At 36.3% G+C, this 19406-nt stretch overlaps 1 protein-coding gene across 1 annotated transcript in view; it reads right to left on the bottom strand.

Annotated features, from left to right (window-relative positions):
* Window positions 1-19406, bottom strand: part of LOC129946309 (calcium uniporter protein, mitochondrial) — a 315499-nt gene that overhangs the window by 172886 nt on the left and 123207 nt on the right. The gene's annotated exons all lie outside the window — the stretch shown is intronic.

Genomic DNA, 19406 nt, shown 5'->3' with positions numbered 1-19406 from the left:
TCTTCTCTGAAAATTCCATCGCAATTAATTAAAAATAAATTAACAAAACTTCGCATCCATGCCAACCAAAGCAGATGATAGTTTTCTTATCCTTTTTACACAAACTATAGATTCTAAAGGTACACCACATCAAATTTTCCATAAACTTCATTCCATCCCCCGTTAACGTCACAGGTTCCTTTTAGCAGAAAACAAATATCTATCCTAATAATAATTTGTTTGTTATTAATTCAGAGAGAAACCTGTACAAACAAACAAACAAACACACAGCTACTTCTCTTTCCGTTCTTGATCCTGTTTTGTCATCAATATCCTTCCTTTGGATTTGGATCCTGGAAATATAATTTGTGCAAAATTCTTCAAATATACAAGTTCCATAGAGAAACTCAAAATTCAGCAGATGAAAACTTAATTGGAAGAACACACAACGCACAATATCTAATCAAGACAAACAATGTTATCTCTCTCTCTCTTCAAAAACTTATGATTTGTTCAAAATTTCTCGGTGAACCTTTTTACCTTCCTAACGCTGCCGCTTTCGAGCCACCGAGCCTCATCCATCACTTCACCAAACCTTGTTTGGAAATCGATTCAATCTTTTATCTCGTATCCGCTAAAGCTTCCTTAATTAAGTTTTCATTTCCATAGTCGAATCCAGTACCGAAGGCTCGTCGTCGTCGTCCTCGTGATCGTCCTTGTTGTAACTGGGGCTGGAGTTTTGTGTGCCTCACTATTCATAATATGATGTTTTTGAAAAATCTCCACCATTAATTTCTAAAACCTTTAAACCACATAATCAACCCCAACAGCAAAATGGAGAAACAGCAACCCCAACGCCAACAACACGACATGACTACGCGTCAGCGTGCGGTACTGTACAATGGGCGGGTGGTGGCTTTTTGTGGGCTGTGTCAGTCTATCTACTCATGGTCTCCTCCTGGAATCCTGATTAATATCTGATGCTCAAAATTCCATGTAAGCCCTCTTTATGTCATGCAATTAATTAATACTGCAGTTTTCGACACAAAGCTAGATTCTCGACCATATTTGATATTGGCGCAATGGCGGCGGGCGTAGAGCGTCGGGAATGAAAGCAGCAAGGTTAATTGCTTATCCTGGTAAACGGAAGCTGCAAACTCCTATTCCCCACAGGCATAAACTGCCCAATGCATGTTCGTTTGGCGTGACATGCCAGCTTGCTCGAGCTCACAACCAAACGCAACGCAACGATTCCATTTAATGGACAAAAGCCTTTAATCGGAAAACAGTGTGTGCGACTTGAGTGCCTTAATTGCTTTGTAATTGATGGCGGTCATTGGTCGATAAACTACACTATCGCCACCTCATATACGAGTATACCTATAATTATTCCACCTTTATAGAACGAGGACAAAGACGAGATGATGGCCATCACAGCGACGCCGCCATCAAACGAAAAGGACATCGATTTGGGAAATTTTTGACAACAAACTTCCAGAGATCCTTAATGACACAACCACACCACCACCGTAAAGAAGCGTCATATTGTGCTGATGACAGAGAATTTAAGTTTCCCAAATGAGTCGGCAAGGATGGATTCTGAGACTCACTCCCGTTTAATGGGAAAAGTTTCACGAATCTCCAGTAAATCAGTTTTGTCTAAAGCTGGGTGCAGAAATAGCTCGACATTTCTGAGAATCCCAAAATTTTATGATAAATTAGAATTTCATATTTTTATTCCTTTTTGTTTGTTTGCTTTATTTGTGTGTTTATCCTTCTCAAGACAAGTGGAATTAGTTTTTCCCACTCAACGAACATGACACGACGAAGAAGACGAAGACGTAGACGATACAAGGACGATATAAGGACGAGAGACAAATATATCGTTTTGTCATATTTTATGCGCATTGGAGGAGCTATAGAGATTTATTTATGTTGACAATGGTTCCCTTTGACACTGCCATTGATTGATGAAATTGCATAAAACAAGATGATGACTTGCAAACAAGGGGATATAATATTTTGGATTAAATATTGTTTTCGGTTTTTATACTAAACTCCGACATCAGGATCATCGGAGTTAGATTTATGGATGACAAGGACGAGTAGTGCAAGAGAAGAAGATTTTTTGGGGAATTGTGTTATTTCTTTTTTTATTTGTGAGACGCAGAAAGACAACCACGACAAAGCGACGAAACGTAATGTAGACGAAAATGAGCTAATCCTGGATGTTGAATATGGTTTAAGGCTGTGTTACTTGAGAAGAATCTTGTAGTTTTAAGGATTGATTGTTTTTTTCCTTATTTATTATCCTTTTTTTCGTGTTGTTAGTTTCGGAATAAAAGTTATTGTTTGTTTTGACATAAAAGTTTTAGATTTATTAGATACAAATATGTGTTGGGAGGGTTTTATGTAGAATAGACAGACAAAAAATGATATCATGCAACTCCGACTGAGTTCCGAAATTTCCATAGAAATTAAATTTAGGAATTGGAGTTAATAGGAATTTAAAAAAAAAACATAGTTTCAGTTGACACGGTTTTTAATTAACTAAAGGTTACAGTTTTAGAATTATGATAAAGTAACTTCCCAGTCCGATTTGTCAAATTGAAAATGTTGACATTTCTCGACGTTTTAAGGTCCCTAGAGTCGAAATAAAAGATTTTAAAAAAGATGTCTGTGCGGGCGTGTGTACGTACGTTAGCGACGACGTATTTTTCGTAGTCCATAGCTCAAGAACCAATTTTCGACTCAAATATCTTTTCAAAAATTAAGAATATTGGATTTAAACTTATTTTATCCGTCCGTTCAGTCAGTCCGTTCATAAAAAAAAAAACTAAAATCTACGCAAATTTCTTAAAAATGTGTCTTCGATTCTCGATATCTTGTGAACAATGAAATAAAAACTATTAAGAAATGCTACTTAAACTGGTAAAAATTGGTTTCGACTTTGATTTCGAAACCAAACTATTTCTTTATATGCAAAACATTGTTGGTAATTTTTAATTTTTTAACAAAACACGAAGAACTACAAACTTTTAAGTAAGACAAATCAACAGACGAAATGGGAAGTTATTAGTGTGGGGCGCAACAAAGCCTCTTTTATGTTTTATTTTAGGAGAAAAGAAAATATTTAAAAACAATAATAATTTATCGAAGTTAAGTCAATAACGATGAGATCGTTGCCGCAATTAAAGCACTTAAGAAAAACAAAGCGGTAGGACTTGATGGAAATTCCACAGAGCTTTTACAAGCAACGGCAACGTCATCAAGCGAACTGCTTCATCCGCTCATAAAAGAAGCCTGGACCACCGAAAGCTTCCCCCATGAGTGGAAGATGGGAACTATCGTCAAGTTCGCAAAAAAAGATCTTACAAAGTGCGAAAACTGGAGAGGAATTTGCGTTCTACCAGCCGTTGCCAAAATAGTAGCAAAAGTTATACTGGAACGCATAGAGAACACCTGAAGGCCACACTCGATGACGAACAAGCAGGATTCCCCGCTGGATCTTTCTGTATTGATCATATTAACACCCTGCGGATCATTATTGAACAATTCGTTGAATATCGATCACCACTACACTTGCTGTTCATCGACTTTGAGAAGGCCTTTTAAAGCGTTAACAGGGAGTATATCTGGTTAGCTTTGTGGAGGAGAGGCATCCCGGGAAAACTAATAGCTGTTATTAAAGCACATATGATGGATGTCACGTTCTGCACGATGGTAGGTTGTCAGATGATTTTAAAATCCGAAGCGCAGTCAGACAGGGCTGTATTCTGTCGCTAATATTGTTTTTGCTGCTAAGCGATGTACAGCGCACAGCTTTGTCAGGTAGCGGAGGGATCCAATGGACTTTGAAATACTATTTAAAGCACTTGGATTACGCGGACGATGTTTGCTTACTCTCGCATAGGATCATGGATCTCCATCAAATGACAACAAGTGTGGAGAGAGAATTAGAAGCTGTGGGGCTGAAAATTAATTCCGGAAAAACAAAAATGATCAGCCTCGAAACCCGATTATCGTCTCAAATAAATATTTTCGCGCAACCGGTGGAAAAAGTGGAGAGCTTTCAATACCTTATAAGTATCGCTTTAATCGAAGGCGGAACCGAACAAGACGTCATCTGCCGCATCGCCAAACTCTATCAGCTGAAGAACAATGCTACGACTGTTTCGCACAAATGTCGAATCTGTGCTTCTTTATGGGTGCAGCACCTGGAAGGTTACTTCGGCCATTACAAAAAAGCTGCAAACCTTCGTAAAAAGATGACTTTGTAACATCCTAAGGATTTTCTGGCCAAACTGAATTTCAAATGAGGGCCTTCATAGAAGGACAGGTGAGGAACCTATAGACGCTATAATACGAAGACGTAAGTGGCAATGGATTGGAAATACGCTTCGAAAAGGTAACGACTGCATTGCAGGCCAAGAAATGCAGTGGAATCTGCTTACGCATTAAGGAAGAAGAGAGAGGACCGAGAAGCACATGCCGCAGGACAGTCGAAGCAGAATCAGCGTCAATAGGCAAAAGTTGGAGAGAACTGAAACACATCTCCGGAAACCGCACACGATAGCGCGTAGGCGTAGTAGAGGCTATATGCCCCTTTAAGGGGTTCCCAACGGACTTAACAGGTTTGAGGACCTAAGGAAAGTAAGTAAGTAAGTCAATAACGACTTTTATGTTATTATTGAACTCAGCCAAATTTAATTATAGAATAAGCATTTTAGTTTTTTGCCAACTTTGTCATTTAAGACAAATAGTTTTTTTTGAAATTACTTTTACCATATTTCAAAGAATGAACTGCATAGGTATTTTGATACTTCAATAATTTGTTATGTGTTAAAAAAATGTGGCTTAAAATGTTTCGTAGCCAATTATGTAATTAGTAAAAGATGTTTGACAGTTAAAAGAAAAAAAAAACATAATCTTTTCAAAAACACTTAATTTAAAAACGCAAGCTGAAACACTTTTAGAAGCCAAGTACTGTTTAGGCTAGATACTTGTAACATTTCATAATTTTTCAAACTGCTGTAATTACTAAACACTCATTCATAAGGCAAAAAGTAACTCCAATTTTTTAGAGAACACCAGGTACTAAGGATTTGTGTAGATGTTTTTTGTAGGCAACTTTATAAATTATTTTTTAAAAGCTTTGCCATTTAAAAGTTATCAATAAAACTTAACTTAACAATAAAATTTGAAAAAGAAAAGAAGTGCATTCTCATTGAGGAAATTTAATTTTGAAACACAAATTTTAAAATACAAAGTTTAAGTACTACGTTAAGTTAAGTACTACTAAGTCTGTTACATAACAGCGTGGTCACTATTACACGTATAGATAAACAATCAGAGAGTCCTATTTCTTTTGCTATGAGTGCTAGAGGGCACCTGATTATTTCATGCTTTTTGTAAAAGTCGGCTGTCTGTCAAATTTAGTCTACAATTGAGTGGTTTTTTGAAATGAGTGCTGCTTACGCCTCTTGCTTTGAGGCAATTTTTCTATGTTTTCACGAAAAAAGACCCAAATTAACGCAAAATGCTGCTGCTAAATATATGGGAAAGTCGAAGCAGTTCGTTAGCAAGTGGATAAATCACTATAAAAAGGTTGATAACGTTGATGATCTCAAAAAAATGCGAAAAAAGGATTTTTCCATTGTTCTCGAAAGATCCAAATTTAACTTTACGTGAAGCTGTTGTGAAATTGAAAGCAAAAGGTTTTGACATATCTTACGGAACGATTAGCAGGCACTTGCTTGCGAATAAACTAAAATATCGCAGTACTTTGGAAAAACCAATGTTGAGTGCAAAACACGTTGAAAAACGAGTGGAGTGAAAGAAGGAAAACTTGGACCTAGATTGTAGCAACGTAATTTTTTTTTATGAATCCTCCTTCTGGGCATTTCCGAGCATCAAAAACGCCTGGACAACCTTCACCAATAGGATGCTTCAACGGACTGTTAAACACCCCGTCAAGGTCCATGTTTGGGGTGTTCCTCAAACAAAGTTTTTGATACTTTGTTCTTATTCACCGAGAATTTAAATGCCGAAAAAATGAATAAAATATATCAAAAAGCTTTGTTACCATCTGCTAAGCAATAGTATATCAAGAAAAATGAAAACTGGATCCTCAAAGATCCAGCGATAAAAAACATCGAAGTCGAGCGTGTAGCGAGTGGAAGGCGCAAAACGAAGTTCTCACTTTAGATTGGTCATCTCAGTCACCGGATGCAAATCCCATAGAAAATGTGTGGAGTCTGATGACAATTCAGACGCAAGCCCTGTAATTTAGATCAACTTTCTCGACAAATTCGGAATATTTGGAGTCCGAACGGCTAATTTGAGAAAGCACTTTTCATGACAAGAATAATTTCAAGTGGGAAATTTATCAATTCCTCGCAAGAGGCAGTACTCGTGAAAAACACTTTAGATATCACAGGCAGGGATTCAACCCAGGACTTCCAGGATGACAGTCCAACGCACAAACCACTATGCCACGCACACGAAATAAAACCAACCTGTTGGCCAAAAAGCGGAGGAAGTCACAAAAAAGTGAGATCGCTAGTGTTCAGAGCTCAAAACAACACCCGGTGAATTATATATGTAGATGGTTCACTGCTGATTGTGGATAAGGACTAGCCAAGAAGGTGGAAACACTGGAACGTGCAACTGATATCTTTTGAGTTTGCCCGATTCAGCGCCAAGTTTATCGAGAGAATTAATGCAACTTCTCAAAAACGGAATTGTGAAGTCCCAAAAAAAGGAAGACCTGATGAAGTTCGAAAACTGGAAAGGTATTTGCGTTTTACCTACAGTTTCCAAAGTATTACCGAAGATTGTCTTAAAACGTGTAATCGAGCACTTTGAACCAGCACAATTCAAAGATTTTTACAGCGTCAACAGAGAGTTTATTTAACTTGCTTTGCGAAGGAAGGGTATCCCTGATAAGCTCATCTCTATTATAAAGGCGGCTTAAAACTGGTCTAAATGTCAGGTCTTAGACGGAGTAGGGTTGTTAGAAGAATTTGAAGTCCACAGTGAATTCACACAGGTCTGAATACTTTCAACAATTATTTTGTTATTGGCGATCAGTAATGTGCTAAGGGCATCCTTGACAAAAAAAAACGGAGGAAAATGATGGACTCTGGCAACATATCTGATCCATCGAGACTATAATGCGTGCGATATATGATTTCTATCTCATAGAATGATAGATCTTCATCAAATGACAACAAGAGTGGAGAGAGAAGCAGAAATTGTGGGGCTGAAAATCAACACGGAAAAAACTAAGACGTCCAGCCACTTAACTTCCCACTCATCCTCTTTGATACAAATTATTCAACAAGTAGAAAAATGTTGCTATTGCATCTTGGAAGTGTTGTCTTTATACTGAAGGCAAGATACAAGATACAAGATACAAGATGTTGTGTTTATAAAAAAAATGATTTTTAAAATTTAAATTAAATCGCCCACCAAAAATTCTTCACTTTTGCACAAAGTTTTAACAAGACAATCAAATACCAATCTTTTAAATTTCTGTCTTATTTTTAATTAAGTCATTTAAGAGAATGAGAAGGGAACATGTAAAATTCTTCTCTTATCTTCATATAACAGATGATGGGCGCATCCTTAGATCCTCGTTTCATAAATCTTTCCTTATACCTGCACCTTAATTGTGTTCTTCAAAAAAGTTGTTGCGTTCTTAAAAGATAAGCAAACAAAAAACAAGTTTTAAGAACAAAAAGAAACTTTTTTCATATTAAAACATGACTAAGTTTTTTTTATTTTTATTAAACTTATGTAAGCATATTTTTGTATCATGCTTCAATTCCTAATCACATTATTTTACCCTCAAAATATGAACAAACAAAATAAAAGAAGAAAACATCAGTTCAAACTTTCCGGTTGCTTGAATTATAAAAGATTTTTTTTTTTGTTATGATCCGCATCCTTTTTTTTTGCTCCCGTGTTTTATTGTTTTTGTTTAATATTTTTTACTATTTTTGTTGTTGTTAAATGAGAGCACCTTTCAACTTTAACCATTGCTGCAATAATTCAACTCAATTATTCAAGAAGAAGCAGCAAAAATAAAAACATTCAACTACCGCAAACAAAAACAAAAGCTATAGTGGTAGCGATGATGATGGGGGTTGAGGGTGGGCGTTGTGTTCCACTTGAAAATAAATTAAAAACAAAGAGAAACCCAGGCTCGACTTGGTGCTCCTCATCGTCATCATCATCATCATCAGCATCGGTTTCGTTGTTGATGTTGATGTTGGTTATAGTTGTGCCGCACTAAAAGTAAAACCAGAAAAGTCTGCAGCAACAATCTCACCCACTCCCCCCAAAAACAACAAAAAGGATGTTTTTCCACTTAAAAAGAAAAAAAAAGATTCTTTCAAGAGATCTTTCGAAAGGATATTCGCCTCACAACCAAGAGACACACACAAAACACTTTTTGAAACAATTCCCATTGTCTCAGATATGCGAAGAGTCCTGCTGCTCCTTCACCTCCTTCTTCCCTACCCCTTTTCCCTTATTCTGCTCTCTACATTTGCACATCCTTGTATCCTCGTAATTCGTCATTTTTGTCATCTTGACTATAAAATTGTTTCTGTCAAACGGCAGTTGCAGAAGGATAATAGCTCCAGGATAATTGTCTGTTGACGATAAAAACAACGACGACGATGAAGATGACAACAATGAGGATGACGTCGAGTCGGCAGAAACACTTGACTTGACATCCGTGATGTACACTTGTACAGTGAATCATAAATTAAACCGTACTTTTAGTCCGTTCGACATCATCAGCGCTGCGGCGGCGACGGCGAACAGTGACAGCTCATCGATGAGCATCCCTTAGTTAGATAAATTCGACCCTGCGCTGAACCCGTATAAATACTTCTGTGGATGGAATATTTCAAGGTGTTGCCTCGGGGACTTTGGATGCGCTGCTGCCGCTGTCAGGTTACGTTAAGTGAAAACATCCGACGTGTGCAGCATGCAAAAGCCAACATTCTGTTGCACCACCACCCCACGGCAACCATTTCTATCCATTTGCATGTCAACTTGGCAAAAAGGAAAACATTCGAAATGTTATGTTGTGAAAGCTTAAAAGGGGGGGGGGTTATGTTGGAAAGGTGGTTCAGACCGAATCCTTGTACATGCCTTGGAGCTTATTCATTTGTAGTTATGTATCATCCCGGGATCAGGATAGGATTGTATTTATTTTTAAAGCTAAGTAAAAATTTCATGTGCGGATAAAAGGGTTTCACTAACCTACCATATGCAAGGATAAAAAGAGAGGGAGTGAGAGAGAGAAAGAGAGTATAAAGGATTGCTGGCAATATGGGCTCTAAGCTCCAAGGCATTACTACTTTACTTACTTGGACGTCGCTCGTTCTTGTCGACAACGACGAGAACGAAAACGTAAACGACAACGACAACGAACGACGACAATGATGATGATGGGGGTGTCTTTTACATTTGTGTATAGTTCTAAATAAAAGGGCAGGCGGCAGGGACGACAAAAATAAGGGTGGCGTCGTCGCCGTCCTCGTCGTCGTATTCGTCGTCAGTCTGCTGGCGGATGTGGAAATGGATGTGGTGCCTTCTATATTCTTCTATAGTTTGCTTTGCTGTTGGGGTATTTCATGTTGTTTTTGTTTTTTAGCTAAAAGCAACAACGTCAACGTCAACAAGCGATAAATGGGTAATTTGCTTCATAATTTTATGATCGCTTTTATGTTGTTATCTAAAGGGGTGTAGGAGAAGGTGGAGTACGTATATATTGTGTAGGATGAAATATAGAGTTGGGAGGTTTTGTTTCTTTTTTAAGTTTTTTAAGTCTTTCAAAGACTTGTGCTGCAAAACCAATGAACATATGTAAAGGGGGTTTAACTATAAGGGTTTAACTTAGTTAAACCCCCCAAAGAATTTAATGAGGTTATAAAGTGAATGGTTAGGAGTGTTTGTTTATGTGCGGAAGGTATAGTATTTGAAGGACTTTTATGTTAGTGCTTAATTGGCAGTTTATGCAGCTACATAATGTAGGTGCGCATACTTACGTAAAAGGGTATTAATATTTGACCGTGTGAATTACTTTAATAACTCAATCAGAAAGTGTTTTTACAACGAAATTTAATTTTAATAAAGCGTTTTTTTTTAACTTGAGCTGGAGCGGTTTTGAAGAGTTTAAAAACAATTTCTTCAAATGGAAATTCAATTGAAATATCAAAACGTTAACATTTTAATAGACCGAAAAAACAGCTGTTCAATTGTAACTAACCTATGTTTTTTGACTGATATTTAAAATTTTTTGAGTTTTTATTTTAAAAATTACAATCCGGTCCTGGTTTACTTGAATTATTTAAGTTGCGTCGCCTTAACACTGTCTTCAAATTTGTGGTAGAATGTCAAAAATTATTTGTATGAAAATGTTTGTAGCTTTTTTTATAAATCTTATCAAACATTTTTATGAAAATTTCATACTCTGGCTCAAAATGTTTTCAAACTAGAATTTAAACAATGGTATTTTAAGGATCTTTAATCTTTAAAAAATATAAACTAATGAAAGTTCAAAAATATAGGTACTTAAATTTTTTCTGATTTTCTTTTTGATTTTTTTTTTTTAATTTAAATTTAGCTTGAATTGTTTAATGAGCATTTTTTTTTTTCAAAATAAAATTTAAACAAAATACCATAAATTAAATTTCCCACTAAATATTATATTTTTTCTGATGTTGTTTTCAATTTTTCAATATCATTCTTTGTTCTTTTAATACTTAAGTCGAAAGCCAATTATTATAAGTTTTTTGGTGTTTTGTAAAAAAAGTTGTCAATAAATATTTGCAAAAAAAAAACTATAAAACAAATAACTAAAAGTTAACAACAATATGTTGCATAAGGTAAAATGAGCTTGATTTTAAAAATTTGATATTTTTTATCGATTATAGTACCATTTTGAAAAAGTTTTTCTATTTTAAATACCACAAAATTTAGATTGGATTTTTCTAAGACCATTATCTTACGTTAACATCAACGTTTTGCACAGAATGAAATTATTTTGAAGAAGCAAACATCAATTTTTATCAATTTTAAGTGCTACGTTTTTGTGGAGTTTAATTTTTATGAAAAAATTGACAGTTTATTTAAAAAAAAAACTTTTACTGAATATTAAACAATATTTTTTTTAAATGAAATTAGTTTGAAACCAATATCTTTCATTTTTGTTAAGATATCCGAGTCAAAAACCAATTTTTACCAATTTTTTATAATTTTTTTTAGTAGTTTTTTATTTTGGTTTTATTTTTTCCCAAAATTTTTCTTAAAGTCTAATAAATATTTTGTTGTTCGTAGAATATTCGAGGTGACAAATAATTGTTCAGTTTTTTGTTTAGTTTTTCCAAAATTATATTTATTTGATTTCTCGTCTCAATATATAGGGTCTTTCAATAAGAACGGGTAGATGTTGTGTGTAGATGTCTGTACTGGCGTTTGCTGTGTGGCACAGCAAAATAAGTTACGGGTTCTAGACAGTTACGCTCCGTATTTATATAACGCTTCATGCGAGCCTCTTCGAAAGCTTTGTCGCAAGACTTATGGGGTCCCAGTGCTATTACCACCTTCCCATCCTTGGATATGGATAATGATGTACCTGGGCCCTCTTCTGTCGCAGCACAGTCTTCTTCCGAACCTTCTCCAGAAGCTGTGTAGCAAGACGTAGGGGGTCCCAGTGCTATTATCACCTCCCAATTCTTGGATGTGGATGAGAAAGTAGCAGAGCCCGTCTGTCGCAGCACAGTCTTCTACTTGAAATGTCAAAAGTGTATCCATAATGGAGACCGATGACTTTACAGATAAAGCTCTCCCCAGTGAGGAAAAAGAAAACCTGTTAGGTTTCTTTTCGTCTGATAGGGATGAGATGGATTAAACAGTGGTGGAGGTTGATCTGCCTATTTGTAGCCAAAATGCCGCAAATACTATAGATTAATATTCAACACTCTATAAAGGCTTCGGCCTCCCTTCTTCTTATCCTGTCAAAAACTGGAGAAGATGTCGTTCTTATCCAAGAGCCCTTGATTGTGAAATCCCTGGTTCGAGGATTGCGAACTCCTGGCTACTACGTATTATATGTAAAAGGAAAAGGTAACCCAAGGTCTGCATACTAGTAAAACGTAGTCTAAATGTGTTTTTACTCCCTAATTTCAGTGATAAAGACGTCACCACAGCCAGTATGGTAATAAACCACCATACCTACTAGCTGGTATCAGCGTATTTGGGCCACGAACACCAGGGCTCACTGGTACGCTGAAGAGTCGACTGTGAAGGCCCACCACGTCTACCGTAAAATGGACGCAATGCGCCCGACATTTGCGTTAACGAACACTCATTTTGATAGTAAAGTTTTATCACTTGAACGTGCTGTTCCGTTTAACTTGATTTGACACATGTCATTAAAAAGGAATGGCCGCCCCGGAGGGGCCAAAATCTACCCACGCCCATTTAATTCAAACACTCTATACTATACAAAATTTATTTCTATAGTAAAAAACAAAATTTATTTAAAGTCTTTACCGTTACTAGATTAGATTAGGTTGCGCAACAGTTCATAAAGAACCAGGGCCTAGTGACTTGAAACTCTCAACCATTTCTGTGTGCGAGTAATGTTGTCAGAGATGGAAGGGACCTACAGTTTATATGCCGAATCCGAACTGCTAATTTGAGAAAGCACTTTTCATGACAAGAATTACTCTTAGAGGATTTGTCAATTCCTCCCAAGAGGCAGTACCCGTGAAAAAAGTTAGGTGGCACATACAGGGATTGAACCCAAGTCCCTTGTGCCATGACGTTCCGATTGTAAAGGAGTCACCTATCCACGGTTCGTCGTCTGACGTGGTAGATTAGCGGAACTGCCAATCTATCCTGTATCAGAACGCATCTGTCTAAAAAGAAGAATTCCACTGGTGGAATGAAACCGCTCAAGCGTGCACTTTCAAAATGCTCGTCGTTCGGATAGAACGCCCCGAAAATTAAATTGTTGGTCGAAGACATAGTTCTTGCAATGTGACCTTGAACGAGTTTTATCACGAAATTGTCAAATTATTGATTCGAGTCCCGTTGTATTGGACCTCTTTGGAATAGTAATGCACGTAAGAAGATTCGGGTATTCGATATAAGCCGACACAGCGTCGTAAACACTGCCGCTCGAACACCCGAAACTTCTCCATCTGGGAAGGGGCAACGTTGAACCACACAGGACGACCATAAAAGATCATCGGCCGTATGAGGGCCATGTAGAAAATTACCTTCACTCTAGGGTCAAGCCGACTGCTAAAAAACAGCCGTTTTGTCAGAGCGAAGGCTCTTCTGGCCCTGGTCAGAACAGCATTTATATTTCTGTCTAAATATAAATACTGATCTAACCAGATACCGAGGTACTTCACTTTACTTTAGCTCGCTAATGGCTGCCAGTGAAGATCAACGATGTTCATCTTGCACCAATTTTTGCACGTATCCCTCGTTGCCCTAGCCAACGGAGACAGGAACAGAATATCTCCGACTTCTGGACATTTATTTTCAGTTTTCAGTCGCAATATCGCTGAATCTTGTCGAAATCACGCTGCAAGAGAATTCTAATAACCTCAACCTTTCTGGCCGTTCTGTACGCAATTAGATTGTCGTCGTACGCAATTGCCTTTGTTAGACTACCAATCAGATCGCTGGTGTAAATGCTGAAGAGAATCGGCGAATTCACCGCTCCCTGTATAAGACCATTTTTATTTAAGAATGTTACATTGTCACTTTTGACATCAAACTTTCTACCGTTAAGCATATCATAAAGTATATACAACAATGGCTTGCCAAGACTGCTCAGTTTTAGGTAAAGACCCTCTAACCATACGGTGTCAAAGACTTTTTCCAAATCCACCAGTACAGCACCTGTGCATTGTTGTTTTGATTTATTCCATTCATTATCAGAAACGAGTTTAGACGCAGCATGAATTGTGCCATGACCCGCCTTGAACCCGAACTGTTTATCCGGAATCATTTTGTTGTCCACAGCCCACTTAATCAGAGCCCTATTAATGATTTTTTCGAAAACTTTGCTGATGCTCGGAAGAAGACTTATCGACCGAAGATTTGACGGGTTGGAGTTGTCCTTTTCCTTTTTCGGGAGAGGATGAATCTCAGCGGTCTTCCAATGAACTGGATAACATGCATTATTCAGTACATTATTGAAGAGTGTGGTGTAAATGTCGATTGCCTCCACCAGTAAATATCTTTGGGCAACGTTGGATATACCATCGACACCTGCTGACTTTTTGTTTTTTATTGAGTTGAAGATGAGCTGAAGCTCAACCTTCGTCACTAACAAGGGACTTGGTCCCGTTTGCTCGGCGATTATGGCATTTGCCAAGGAATCGTCATTGAACCGCATGAAACCGCGGTTCTCAGATCGCCATTGTGTCATATCATTTCGAAGGTAAAAGTGTACACTTGCTGGAAAGCAGCTCCCACCACCTCAACTTTTTCCTTCGGATCTTCAATTATGTAAAAGTCATCGTTAAAGATGGCTTCCTCTGGATCTATTTGCCCTGTCATGAGTACGTCACTGTTCTCCCCAGTTCTTTGGAGTTTAAGACACGGAAGGTCATTATCGTTTTTTTTCCTGAATATCATGTTGATTTTGGGGAACATACTAGGGTCACTCGAATTAACTGACCGGATCTTGCGGTCCCAGTATTTGTTAATGGATAGCCTGTAATTCTGTCTAATCAACAGATTGACATTTTTTATTGACGACTTCAGTGTCCTAACCTCCAAGTCGTGTAAGTTGTCTGTGCAAGTTTTTGAGTATTGTCAGTAAGCCACTCTTGTGCCTACGTAGTGCGTCAATAGTCGTGTTTCTGTAAGCGTCCATTTGGTCCCGTTCTTTGTATTCCAACGCACTAACCATAACGCTACGGGTACTACTGGTTCTTGATATATTGACGACGAAAAATGGTATCCCGAACATACCAACGTACTAAACTTTCAATTCGACTAATCCGACCGCTTTCAATAGTTTTCTATGGGAAGTTGATACTAATTGAAAGCGGAATTTTTAGTTCGAATTTTTGACTTGAAGTTTTGACAAAAACATTAAAATTTGTCCCTCAAAATTATTTTTCCATAAATATTGACGGTTTGTTTTCCTTTAAAAAGAAGATTTTTGATAGGACCAAAAAAGTGCCGCTTTTTGGTCTTTTTTAAAACAGCAAGCGTAAAGAGAAAAAAATATATCTAAGAAATTATTGATTTAAAAATAATAAAAATTAGTTTTTCGAATCTGATATTTGGTGACCAACTAGAAGAGCGATGTAGGACAACAATAAGCAATTTAACAAGTTAGAAGTTAAAACATTTTGAAGAAAATTAGACTCTTGCGTGTATTTTTTTAATAATAAAAACGTCTTTGAAACAAATATTTCAATTAAAGAATTTCAAAACTATGAGATGCTTTTCGATTATTTTAAATCAATTACTTTTTCGAACTAACAAAATATTTTTCTCTTGATGTTTTCTAGCTATTCTATTGATACAAAAACCCTTTGTTCTTCAAGCAAACATTAAGAGCTATACTTCTGAAGAATAACCCACCGGCTCCCCTGTAATTCTTTCGGGTTTTTGTTTTTACTTTGTATAAAAATGTACATGTTTCAATTTTTTCACACTTTTTACACATCAAACAAAATTGAATCTTTGAACCTGAACACCTCATTGTGTATCAGAACGAAAATATGCTTTGATAATATATTACATTTTTCAAGGGGTATTGTGCCCTTAGAGAAATAGTTCAATTTTTCAAAATAGTACCTTTTTCAAATGACAAAAACTAAGTCTTTTCTGTCACGCATTTATTTAATTTAACAAGTTTCTTAAGTCAAATTCAAGACATATGCATGTGAGTGTAATATTGAACTCAGACATGCAGTCATATTAATAAATTTATAATAGAACAAAAAATGTTCAATCGTGACGGATTCTTTAAAAAATAAAATAAACAACACAAAACACAAAACACATTAGTCCACCTGTCGAAAAATGTATTTACATACAAGAATTTTAATGAGAGCCAAAAACCCTCATTATCAACCTAAACATCAGGTATCCCAGACAGTCTTAAATTTCACAACCACATTCTTGTTTAATTTATTTATAACTCACTATGAATCAACAAGTGAAATGCTTGTTATTAAAATAATTTTCAATTAAAAATACAATACTCATACAATAAAAACATTTAATTATTTAAGTTTTCATACATTTAGCAACTTAGCGCCTTTGTCTCTCATTTGAATCTTTTCCAAAATAAATTTAGACAAATTTATTAGATTTAATAATTCATTCTTCTATTAGACAAAATTTAAATTAATATTCGAAATCAATACTCAAAACGAAAACAAACAGTGCCAAGAAAAAGAAATAGTGTCTCTTCTGGCTACATAAAAATATCAATTCTGAAAATCCACCTAAGTTGCATGCAACCACTATGCAACTCTTGCCTCTCTTCTTCTATCTTCAAACTTATAATTTTATATTTTCATTATAAATTATTCTTGTGGACAAATATTAACATTTTCTTATGTTCACAAAAAGCGCGTCATTCTGAATTCTGACGAGCGATGAGGCGCAGAGAGAGAGTGAAGACTGTTTGTCAACTTCTTAAGCTTTTTGGTGAAAAGTATTTTCATTTCAGCATTTTCTTTGGTGATTTTTCCTTTTTTTCTTTTGGCCGAGTAAATATTTTCTTTAAGAATACAATTTAAAAAGATTTTTTTCTTTACTTCATTTAAGCGTGTGGTTTGTGAAATATACAAACTAGACGAAAAATTGAGGTGGTTTTATTTTTGATATTCGTTTTCTTTTTTTTTATTTTCATTTTTTATGTGTGTCTTTAAAATAAATATTTTTTTAATATTAATGGTTTTCAGTATTTTGGTGGAAAGAAAAATTGAGTAGGTATGTTGTTTTTCTTGTTTATCAAAAGAAATAAATACAAACCATTTAAAAAGGAAATACTTTTTGGCATCAGACCATTGGCTTTTTAATTTAGATTTCAAAGAATTTATTTAATACTTTGCGTTTGAATTACGAGTATTTATGAACTTGAACTTGGAAATAAAATCAATAGAATTTCGTTCATGTGAGAATCAAACTGATTATTAAAGTATTTCTCTTTTTTTTTTAATAAAAACCGAAAGGTAAACCAATGATTTTAATCAATGTTCTAGTTTGTGCCGAATTTTGAATGCAAACCACAATCATTTCCATGCAATTCATTAATTTAATATTCAGATGAATCGGTGTTTTTGTTTGTTATGACCTAAATCTATGAAAATACACAAAACATCTCTATTATTTTACTACAACCACATAATATTAGAATTCAAAACAATGATAGAAAACAAACATTTAGGTTAAATAATAAAATAGTCGATGAGTAATGAGAACCAACATACAGTGTTATCATTAAAAAATTTAAATATGACAAAGTTAGTCCGTTAACTACAAAATCGATTGCTCATATTAAAGTTTTTTTTATTTTTTTATATAATAAGCGCACACTCAAGGGGATATATTACCCTTTTTATGTAGACACAGTGTGAGCACTAGGAAAGGGAGAGAGGGGTTGAAAGGAGATGTTGGTGCACATTGGTTTTGAATTCCTGAATATTGCAATAGCTGGGAAAGACAGAGTGTGGCAAGGCATTCCACATTCGCATAGTACGGCTAAAGAACGAACCTCTGTATTTGACAGTACGACCGAAGATGGGCTCGAGGGTATATTGATGAGCATTCCTAGAAGCGCGAGTATTACGGTTGAACTGTTTAAGGGGAGGAATGCAGCTGGCTATTTCTCTAGAGCATAAACCATTAAAATAACGGTAAAAAAGCGTGAGACAAGAAACATTTCGACGATGTTCAAGTGACGTAAATGATCTTATGATGGTAATATCACCAATCAATCTAAATCCTCTACGTTCAATACTATCCAAGAGGTTTAAGTAAGTTGCAGGAGCACCAGCCCAGATATGGGAGTTATACTCAAGCTTTGGACGTATATAAGTCTTGTAAATAACAGCCAGATCAGAGGGGAAGAAAAACTTCTTGCATCGCCTTAGAAAACCCAAACATCTTGTTGCATTTTTGGCGACATCGCGTATGTGATCGTTCCACAAAAGGTTGTTGGTGATACACATACCAAGAATATCGAGATGTTCAGTTTCCTCGATGCAATTGCCATTTATGGATAATGGCAGGGGGGGTATATTTCGCTTTAACGATACATGACAGCATTGCGTTTTTGAAGCATTAAATTCAACGCGGTTTCTTATTCCCCATTGTACAATGCTGTTTAGGTCGGAATTTAATGAGCTTATCATATTTTGTCGTTGCAGTTCCACATCCGAAGAAGAGGGGTGTGAATCTGAAAACGAATATGAAAAGCTTAGAGTACTATCGTCAGCGAAACAATGTATTGGATTAGATGTTGCAGACAGGAGATCATTAATAAAAATGAGAAAGAGTGTTGGGGATAGAACAGAGCCCTGGGGCACACCAGCATTTATTTTGTAGTTTTCAGACTTGAATCCATCCAATGAAACTTGTATTGAACGATTCGAAAGGTAATTACTAATCCAATGAAGGAGGGATTCATGCAAACCGAAAGCACGCATTTTCGATAAGAGAGCCTGATGCCAAACCCTATCAAATGCTTTTGAAATATCTAGTGCAATAATCTTACTTTCTCCAAAACTATGTAAAGATTTGTTCCACTGTTCGGTGAGATGAACCATGAGATCACCAGTGGACTTATTGCTACGAAAGCCATACTGTCGGTCATTAAGAAGCTTCCGTTCTTCAAGATATTTCTTGAGCTGATAATTAATCAGCGTTTCCATGACCTTGGAAAGAAGGGACGGAAGTGCAATCGGTCGATAATTAGACGGTGAGGAAGTTTCGCCTTTTTTGGGAATAGGCTGGACAAATGCGGTTTTCCATCCGCTCGGAACGAGACCTGAGGAGTAGGACAGATGAAAAAGATTACGCAGTGGTTTTGCCAGCGATGAAGAACACCTCTTCAGAACAATAGCGGGGATACCAACTGGACCAGCAGATTTGTGTATGTTAAGATCTTTTAGGACTCTCGCTACAGTAGTAGTGCGAAAAAAGATTTGCCCCATAGAATCATTAACTCGCTCAAGTACAGGCGGAGTCATAAAACTCACTGGCAGAGTTGAATTGGCGGCGAACTGCCTAGCAAAGAGATTTGCTTTCTCTAAAGAGCTAACAAATGGAGTGTCATTCACAACGCGCTTAGAAACCGAGGAAGAGGAAGAATTCCTCATATTTTTTACACAAAGGTGGCAGCGAACGAGTGC

This window comes from Eupeodes corollae, chromosome 2 (genome assembly GCF_945859685.1).
Source record: "Eupeodes corollae chromosome 2, idEupCoro1.1, whole genome shotgun sequence".
In the NCBI taxonomy this organism is placed as follows: Eukaryota; Metazoa; Arthropoda; class Insecta; order Diptera; family Syrphidae; genus Eupeodes; species Eupeodes corollae.
Note: the sequence above shows the minus strand (reverse complement) of the source record. Positions and strands in the feature narration are given on the sequence as shown.